Source organism: Sminthopsis crassicaudata, chromosome 1 (genome assembly GCF_048593235.1).
Source record: "Sminthopsis crassicaudata isolate SCR6 chromosome 1, ASM4859323v1, whole genome shotgun sequence".
NCBI lineage: Eukaryota > Metazoa > Chordata > Mammalia > Dasyuromorphia > Dasyuridae > Sminthopsis > Sminthopsis crassicaudata.
The window spans coordinates 526,278,621-526,288,170 of NC_133617.1; the positions used below are offsets into that span (position 1 = coordinate 526,278,621).

General features: G+C 39.0%; 1 pseudogene; it reads left to right on the plus strand.

Annotated features, from left to right (window-relative positions):
- Window positions 1–2,746: 2,746 nt before the first annotated feature.
- On the plus strand, window positions 2,747–3,181 carry LOC141550769 (large ribosomal subunit protein uL23-like; annotated as a pseudogene).
- The last annotated feature ends 6,369 nt before the right edge of the window (window positions 3,182–9,550 follow it).

Genomic DNA, 9,550 nt, shown 5'->3' on the forward strand with positions numbered 1-9,550 from the left:
GGAAAACTATTAGTATAATTGACCATATTAATAATCAAATTAATAAAAACCATATGATCATCTCAATAGATGCAGAAAAAGCATTTGATAAAATCCAACATCCATTCCTACTAAAAATGCTTGAGAGTATAGGTATAAATGGACTATTCCTTAAAATAATAAGGAGCATATATTTAAAACCTTCAGTAAACATCATATGTAATGGCCATAAACTAGACTCTTTCCCTATAAGATCAAGAGTGAAACAAGGTTGCCCACTCTCACCATTACTTTTCAATATAGTACTAGAAACTCTAGCCTCGGCAATAAGAGCCGAGAAAGAGATTCAAGGAATTAGAGTAGGAAATGAGGAAATCAAATTATCACTTTTTGCAGATGACATGATGGTATACTTAGAGAACCCCAAAGACTCTGCTAAAAAGCTATTAGAAATAATTCAGAATTTTAGCAAAATTGCAGGATACAAAATAAATCCACATAAATCCTCAACATTTTTATACATTAACAACACAATCCAATAGCAAGAGATACAAAGAGAAATTCCATTCAAAATAACGGTCGATAGTATAAAATATTTGGGAATATATCTACCAAAGGAGAGTCAGGAATTATATGAGCAAAATTACAAAACACTTGCCACAAAAATAAAGTCAGATTTAAATAATTGGAAAGACATTCAGTGCTCTTGGATAGGCCGAGCGAATATAATTAAGATGACAATACTCCCTAAACTAATCTATTTATTTAGTGCTATACCAATCAGACTCCCAAGAAACTATTTAAATAAACTAGAAAAAATAACAACAGAATTCATATGGAACAACAAAAGGTCGAGAATTTCAAGGGAAGTAATGAAAAAAAATTTAAGTGAAGGTGGTCTAGCTGTACCTGATCTAGAACTATATTATAAAGCAACAGTCACCAAAACCATTTGGTATTGGCTAAGAAATAGACTAGTTGATCAGTGGTATAGGTTAGGTTCACAGGGCAAGATAGTGAATAAAAATAGCAATCTAGTGTTTGACAAACCCAAAGATCCCAAATTTGGGGATAAGAATTCATTATTTGACAAAAACTGCTGGGAAAACTGGAAATTAGTATGGCAGAAACTAGGCATGGACCCACATTTAACACCACATACTAAGATTAGATCAAAATGGGTCCAAGATTTATGCATAAAGAACGAAATCATAAATAAATTGGAGGAACATGGGATGGTTTACCTCTCAGACTTGTGGAGGAAGAAGGAGTTTGTGTCCAAGGGAGAACTAAAGACCATTATTGATCCCAAAATAGAAAATTTTGATTACACCAAATTAAAAAGTTTCTGCACAAACAAAACTAATGCAAACAGGATTAGAAGGGAAGTAACAAATTGGGAAAACATTTTTACAGTTAAAGGTTCTGATAAAGGCCTCATCTCCAAAATATACAGAGAATTGACTTTAATTTATAAGAAATCAAGCCATTCTCCAATTGATAAATGGTCAAAGGATATGAACAGACAATTTTCAGATGATGAAATTAAAACTATTTCTGCTCATATGAAAGAATGTTCCAAATCACTATTGATCAGAGAAATGCAAATTAAGACAACTCTGAGATATCATTACACACCTGTCAGATTGGCTAAGATGACAGGAACAAATAACGATGAATGTTGGAGGAGCTGTGGGAAAACTGGGACACTGATGCATTGTTGGTGGAGTTGTGAAAGAATCCAACCATTCTGGAGAGCAATCTGGAATTAGGCCCAAAAAGTTATCAAAATGTGCATACCCTTTGATCCAGCCATACTACTACTGGGCTTATATCCCAAGGAAATACTAAAGAAGGGAAAGGGACCCGTATGTGCCAAAATGTTTGTGGCAACCCTTTTTGTAGTGGCTAGAAACTGGAAAATTAATGGATGTACATCAATTGGAGAATGGTTGGGTAAATTATGGTATATGAAGGTTATGGAATATTATTGTTCTATAAGAAATGACCAACAGGAGAAATACAGAGAGGCTTGGAGAGACTTACATCAACTGATGCTAAGTGAAACGAGCAGAACCAGAAGATCATTATACACTTCAACAATGATACTGTACGAGGATGTATTCTGATGGAAGTGGATATCTTCATCATAGAGAAGAGCTAATCCAATTCCAATTGATTAATGATGGACAGAATCAGCTACATCCAGAAAAGGAACACTGGGAAATGAGTGTAAACTGTTATTTTTACCTTCTGAATCCAATTCTTCCTGTGCAACAAGAAATTCGGTTCTACACACATATATTGTATCTAGAATATACTGTAATATATTTAACATGTATAAGACTGCCTGCCATCTGGGGAAGGGGGTTGGGGGAGGAAGGGAAAAAATCTGAATAGAAGTAAGTGCAAGGGATAATGTAAAAAATTACCCATGAATATGTACTGTCAAAAAAAAAGTTATAATTATAAAAAAAAATAAAAATTAAATTAAAAAAAAAGAATAAGGATTTGTCAGAAAATAATTCTAGCAGATGAATACCACAGCATTCTAGCATTATCAGAGACACAAGTAGCTTGCAAAGCTCTGTTTTCAGAGGCAACAAGACTAGAGAGTTCCCTAGTAAAATCTCCAGGATGATCAGAACCCCACAAGAAGAAGCCTTAGGGAACAGCAGCACTCAAACTGGGACAGGCTAGGTACCCAGGGCTCTCAACCTGCAAGTGCTCTTTCTTTAGATGCTGTGAAAATATTTTTTCCCCTAAGATGGCACCACAGGTGAACAAGGAAGCTGTTGTTCCCCCCCCCAGACAGAAGCCAAGTCCAAGGCCTTGAAGGCCAAGAAGGCAATGTTGAAGGGTGTCCATTACCAAAGTTGCAAACATCCTCCATCTTCCAGCAACCCGACAGTAAGACTTTGAAGGCAGCCCAAATAACCTCAGAAAAGTGTCACTCAGAGAAACAAGCTTGATCACTATGCCATCATTAAGTTTCCCTTGACCATTGAGTCTGCTGTGAAAAAGATTGAGAACAATATCATCATCTTCATTGTGGACATCAAAGCCTACAAACATCAGATCAAACAGGCAGTAAAGAAGCTGTACAGCATGGATGTGGCTAGGAGCAACCTCCTGATTTAGCTTGATGGAGAGAAGATCTATGGCTACAGAATATGATGCTCTAAATGTTGGAATTTTCTAAACTGTGTCTAGCTTTTCCATTTGATCTACAATAAAAAGTTTTCCAGCTTGAAAAAAAAAAAAAAAAAAAAAAGCTGCCTTAGAATGCTTTGAATAGGCAGCACATTGGACTTCAAAGAGAGCCTAACTTTGGAATATGAAAGTCAGCATGAGGACCCAGGTGGTCCAGGAAAATTCTACATACAACACAGTCTTCCTCTCAATGCACATCATGGAAGAAAGTCTGGTCCTGTCACAAAGCCCTGTAAAGGGCTGAAACTCTTAAAAGGTGTGCTTGAATGAGACAACCTAGCACTTAAGGGTAATTACCTATTGGACAATGATTTTATTAACATATGTTTGAAAAAATGGCCCTTCTCACTGTTCTGTACTGGCTCGATGTTTGGTGTATGCAGATAATTGTAGATAAGGATTAAGGGGTGTGGTGAAAGAGGTGAGAGAGCGGTGAGAAAGAACTTCACTTTGCAGCAGGACCAGGAGAAAGGAGGTTAGTGGCAGTTTGTCCATGTCCTTCTCTTCTCCCCCTAAAGACCAAGGACTTTTGCTTATCCTGACTCTGGCTGATTCTAGGTCTCTAGGGAGCTAGCCTGGACTTTACATTTTGGTGCCCACGTGTGAAGCAAGGACCCTAATTTCACTGAAGAAGTCCCAGGTGACCAGGAAATAGGGTGAGTAGACAAGCAGGGAACTTCTTTGTTAAAGGCTAAACTGGTAACTCTCATTTTCTAGCTGAAATGGGGCAGATATTAGGAAAAGATTCTCCCCCACCCCCAACTCCACCTCCACCCCCTCCCCTGCCCCAAGGGAGCTCTATAGAAAGCATACTTATATTGATCAAGGTTTACTTGTAACTTGGGAACATATTGGTGGACTCTTGGATACATTAGAGTCCCCTTGGTTCTTCAAGGAAGAAGAAATAGAGGCAGATAATTTGAAATTAGTAGGAGATCAACTATGTGAATACTACAATGATAATGGTCCTGATTCAGTTTCTAAGGAAACATTCTATATATACAACATAATACAATTGGCCTTAAAGAATCCTGCAAGTTATAGAAAAAAGAAAAGTTTTAAGAACAGTCAGATGAGGAAGTGTGAGGGAAAAGAGGAAGACAAAGGACAGATTAATGACAATATCACCAGAGGGCATGAAGAATTAAGTGAGGTTCAAGGGCAAGGTAATTCTCACTCTCACAGCCCAGCTTCAACTCCACCTATACCAAAGCAGGTCATTGACCCCTCCACCCCCAATCAACTTACCTCCCAGGGTGGAAGGAGGAGAAGGAATGGGAGGGGCAGTAATATCACCAGCACCTCCCCCCAGCAATCACCCCCTACTATGACTAGATTGCAAAAGGCACTACTTAAAGCCACAGAAGAAGGGTAGGATGTAGCTAATTTGAGAATAGAAATGTATCCTGTGATTCAACAGTTTAACTCTTCAGGTCAAGAAAGTAGAAGATACTACTACTACTACTATTTGATCTAGAAATCATCAAAGACCTGAAAAAGGCTTGCATTCTTTATGGGGTTACATCAGCTTATGTTAAGATGTTATTACAGAATTTGGCTTATAAAATCTTAACCCCTAGGGAATCTATAGCAAGGACATGTTTAGAACCTGGACAAAACTTGTTGTGACTCTTTGAATATGGTGAATTCTGTAGATACAAGCCCAACGAAATAGGCAAACTGGAGTTAATACTCCAATCACTTATGACCACCTAATAGGTGTAAATTCTAATGCAGACATTTCAGCACAGATTAATTACCCTATGGCAGTATGCTGCTGCTGCTATCAAAGCCTGGGGTTTTATCCCAGGTAAACAGGACAAAGGAGAGCCTTCACAAAAATAGCACAAGGGCCAAATGAACTTTTTGCTGATTTTGTGGGACATTTGCAAACAGCTCTCTTATGAACTATTGGTGAAAATGTAGCAACAGTTTATGATAATGTAGCAACAGTTTATGAAAAGGCAACTTGATAAAGAAAATGCTAATGAGTTTTGTAGAAGAATTATACTAGGATTACACAAGGATGCTCCTTTAGAGGAGATCATAAGATGCTGTGCCACAGTGGGCATAAATACCTTTTATAGCCAAGCTATGATGCAGACTTTCCAAGATCCAAACATGGGAAGACAAGGTCCCTTTTAGCAAGGGACTTCCAGAGAGACTCGCCAATGCTTTCAATGTGGTAAAGTGGGGCATCTGAAAGTTCAATGTTGGCATAGAAACAGAGTGAAAAAATAGGGTGGAAGAACAAGACCCAAAACCCCATGTCCAAAATGCAACAGAGGGTTCCATTGGGTATCATAATGTAGACTGATTCAGGGAAACGGGATGGAGGGCCCAGCCCCAGGGCCCAAGGCAAAAAATACTTGGGGCAGGATGGCATCTGATGCTGCACACAGAGAATCTTTAAAAGTTAAATACCCAGATATGATCAATCAGGCAGGAAGCAACTTGATGGGAGAAAGGGATTACAACTGGGGAGGATAGTTGTATGCAGCTGGGACAACTGAGATACCCCCTGGAGAGGTGAAATCTGTTCTTCTTCAGCCTATGGATCCCTTGCCTCCAGGCACAGTAAGCCTGACCATTTCACCTCCTGAGAGTACTTACAAAATAGTGTTCATACATACACTGATGTGGGAAAGTGGGGAATAAGTAGATAATTCCCCCCAGTCACTAATATAGGTAGACAATGTATGACTTATCAACCAGAAGTAGTAGAATTAGGTTTGCTGATACAGACTCCTAATAAGCAATCTGGTGATAGTTGCCCAGATTCTGACTCCAAGCAAAAAAATTCAGGAATATTCTGGACAGCAGCTGTGACAACTGACCTACCTATGCTCACTATGTATATAAATGGCATGCGACTGAAAGGGTTGGTAGACACGGTGCACATTTTACAGTCATTAGAGGTACTAATTGGCCCAGTCACTGCCCAAAGATTAAGGCAGACACCTACATGTCTTGCGTAGGAGGATCAATAACAGCTGAAGTTAGTGCTACCCCTCTGAGATGGATTTTTGAAGGTGAAACAGGAGTTTTTATTCTTTTTATAGTTGAAAAAAATCCCCATCAATCTGTGGGGAAGATACATTTTACAATAATTAGGATTACAAATGAGTACTTTGGTTTTTTAGGCAGGGCTGCTGTTGAAGGCCTGCCAACACTTTCACCTGTTCCTATGCAAAGGAAAACTGATACACCAGTGTGGATAGAACATTGGCCCTTAGCTAGAAATAAAATTCAGGCCTTATTAGACATAGTACAGGAGCAACTTGACCAAGGAGACTTAAACCTTCTCTAAGTCCTTGGAATTCTCCAATATTTGTTTAAGAAAGAAACTGGAAAATAGAGGATGTTGACTGATTTAAAAAAAGTAAATGAACAGATGGAAACTATGGGAACTCTTCAGCCTGGACTTCTATCTCCTACTCAGTTGCCTAGAGAATGGCCTCTTTGGGTTATAGACATTAAAGATTATTTCTATTCTATCCCTCTAGATAAGTAGGATATGAAAAGATTTTCCTTTTCAGTGCCCAGTGTTAACTTAGCTGAGCCTTATAAAAGATGTGAATAGACAATTTTGCCACAGGGAATGCCCTACTATGTGTCAAATGTATGTTGCTGCTGCTGTAAGAAAAGCATTTCCAAAAGTAATGTTATTACATTACATGGATGATATTTTGGGATGTGCAACTGAGGAACAAATGTTAGAAGCATGTCTACAAAAGACCATAGAAACACTAAGGAATTATAAATTGCACATGGCTCCAGAAAAAATTCAAAGACATGCTCCTTTTCCATATTTAGGATATGAAGTATACCCTAAGATGCTTACAGTACAAAAATTCTCCTTAAGGACAGAGAAGCTAAACACCTTAACAATGTCCAGAAATTGATAGGAGATATCCAATGAATGCATCCAGTGTTACACTTGACAATTGCAACCATTATATGGCATTTTAAGGGGAGACAGTGGTTAAATTCACCATGTCAGCTTACAAAAGAAACTCAAGAGGTTTTGAGAGAAGTTGAACTGGCTTTATCCAATGTGGTTTAAAGAGTCACTCAAAAACCCCTGGAAACATCAGTTTTTATTACAAAAGAGGCCCCCACAGCAGTTTTTCATCAAGGAGACAGTGTGATAGAGTGGGTGAATGTTAGGTTCTAAGTGCTAATGAGATAATGAGATATTAGGTTCTTACTAAGTGCTAAGTTGGTACTTAACAATTCTCTAGTTCCGGCCTTTACTGGGAGTTTTACTTCTGTGAATTCCTGGGGAGGAGCTTACATGTTTAGGAGGAGCAAGTTCATTGGTTGAAGTAATTTTTCCCAGAAGCCCTTGCGTTATCCCATGCCCATTCTCTGGGAGAATAAAAGAGGGCGGCACTCAAGAGAAAGGAAGGAAGAGTCTCTGCTCTAGTTCAGAGTTGGAGTGGCTCTCTGGAGGAGAAAGAGTCTTGTCTAGGCCAGACCTGAGGCGGCTCCCTGCAGGGAGAGAAAGAGTCTCTACCCCAGGTCAGAATTGGCGGTATTTAATGACAGCAGATCTCCTCCCAGAGACACGATCGGCAGTTTCTGGAGACAACAGAACATTACAGGTGAACCTGCCAGTACAACCAGAACAAAGCCTTACTCCTTACCCAGTGCTTGTGGCTAGAATTTTATTAAAGACCATTAAGCGAGCAGTACAATTATCTGGGCTAAGACCTGACAAGATATACACCTTTTATACTAATGCACAAATTAATGTATGCTATGAAATCATCCCAGAGTAGCAAATTTTACTGGCCACAGCTCCAAATTTTACACACGGGTCTCCATTAAAGATAACCAGACTGTTACATAATTGGCAATGGATTCTTGAAGAAAAGGTTTCTAAAGTTCCTCTTAAAGGACCAACTATCTTTACAGATGCATCCAAACATAACATTTGTGCTGATACTCTTGTAACTTAATTATAACAATATCTGGTTTGACTCCCCCATCTCCCTTTGGTGCTTTTCATCTCTCTTCCTGAGACTTTTCAGTCCACTCAGCAGAATGAATTGTATGCAATCATTCTAGCTCATACTTATTATCTAGGAGACATAAATATAATATCTAATTCAGTCTATTCAGTAGGTGTGGTACAAAAAAATTGCCACAGCCCAAATAAAATTTGTAGCTTCCAATGTATATCAGCTCTTTAAGGAACCTCAAGAGCAAGTGAGAAAGCATCCAGGTAACATATCTTGCATGTCCACTCTCATAGTGGACTTTCAGGTCTTATTTTTGATGGTAATTCAACTACAGATAGCCTTCTAACTATGTTGGCCAATACTCTTTTTTTTTTTTTTTTTTTTCTGAAGCTGGGGTTAAGTGACTTGCCCAGGGTCACATGGCTAGGAAGTGTTAAGTGTGTAGGCCAATACTCTTTTATTTCAGACAGCCCAAGAATCTCAATCTAAATACCATCAGGCTGCTTGAGCTTTACATTTACAATTTGGGATAACAAAAAAGGAAGCTAGGAACACAGTAAAAGCTTGTACAGCTTGCCTTTCTTTCCACGCTTCTATGCTCCCCCCAGGGAAGAACCTTTGTGGTTTGAGACCCAATGAAATTTGGCAAATGGATGTGACCCATTCTAAATCTTTTGGTCATCTGTCTTTTATCAATGTTGTAGTAGACACCTTTTCAGGATCTACTTTTGGAATACCAGTAGCAAAAGAGACAGCCCGAGTGGTCACTGAATTTCTTATAGAAGCATTTGCAATTATGGATGTGCCACCAGCAATAAAAACAGATAATGGACCTGCATTATACTTCTAAACATTTTGCACACTTTTGTGCACAGTATAAGATTTTGCACACTACTGGCATACCCTTTAATCCTCAAGGACAGGCAATAGTTGAGAGGAGAGATATTGACATTCCTCCAAAAACAAAAGAAAGGGAGAGTCACAGGTAACCATAGAGAACTTCTAAATCTAGCTCTTTATACAATTAAATTCTTGGTTTTTGACAAAGATGCACTGGCTCTGGCAGACAGCTTTTATAACCCACCAGAAGGGTAGCATCCAGTGCGAGCAGCTCCACTATTTCCAGGTGATGTGAAGAAATCCAGAAAGTGGTGAATGGAAGGGACCAGATAGGTTAACTGCTTGGGGGAAAGGGTTTGCTTGTGTCTCTACAGATGGAGAAGGAACCATATAGGTGCCAATGAGCCGTATTCACCTTGTCTGTCTGAGAGAGACAGAGCAGATCCTTGAAACGAAGGAGAAGACCCAAGAAACATTGGGTGGTTCCATTGCTGATTGTGCCCACCACTGAAAGAGCATGGCAGTTATGGCAATTGACTCATGGACATCAC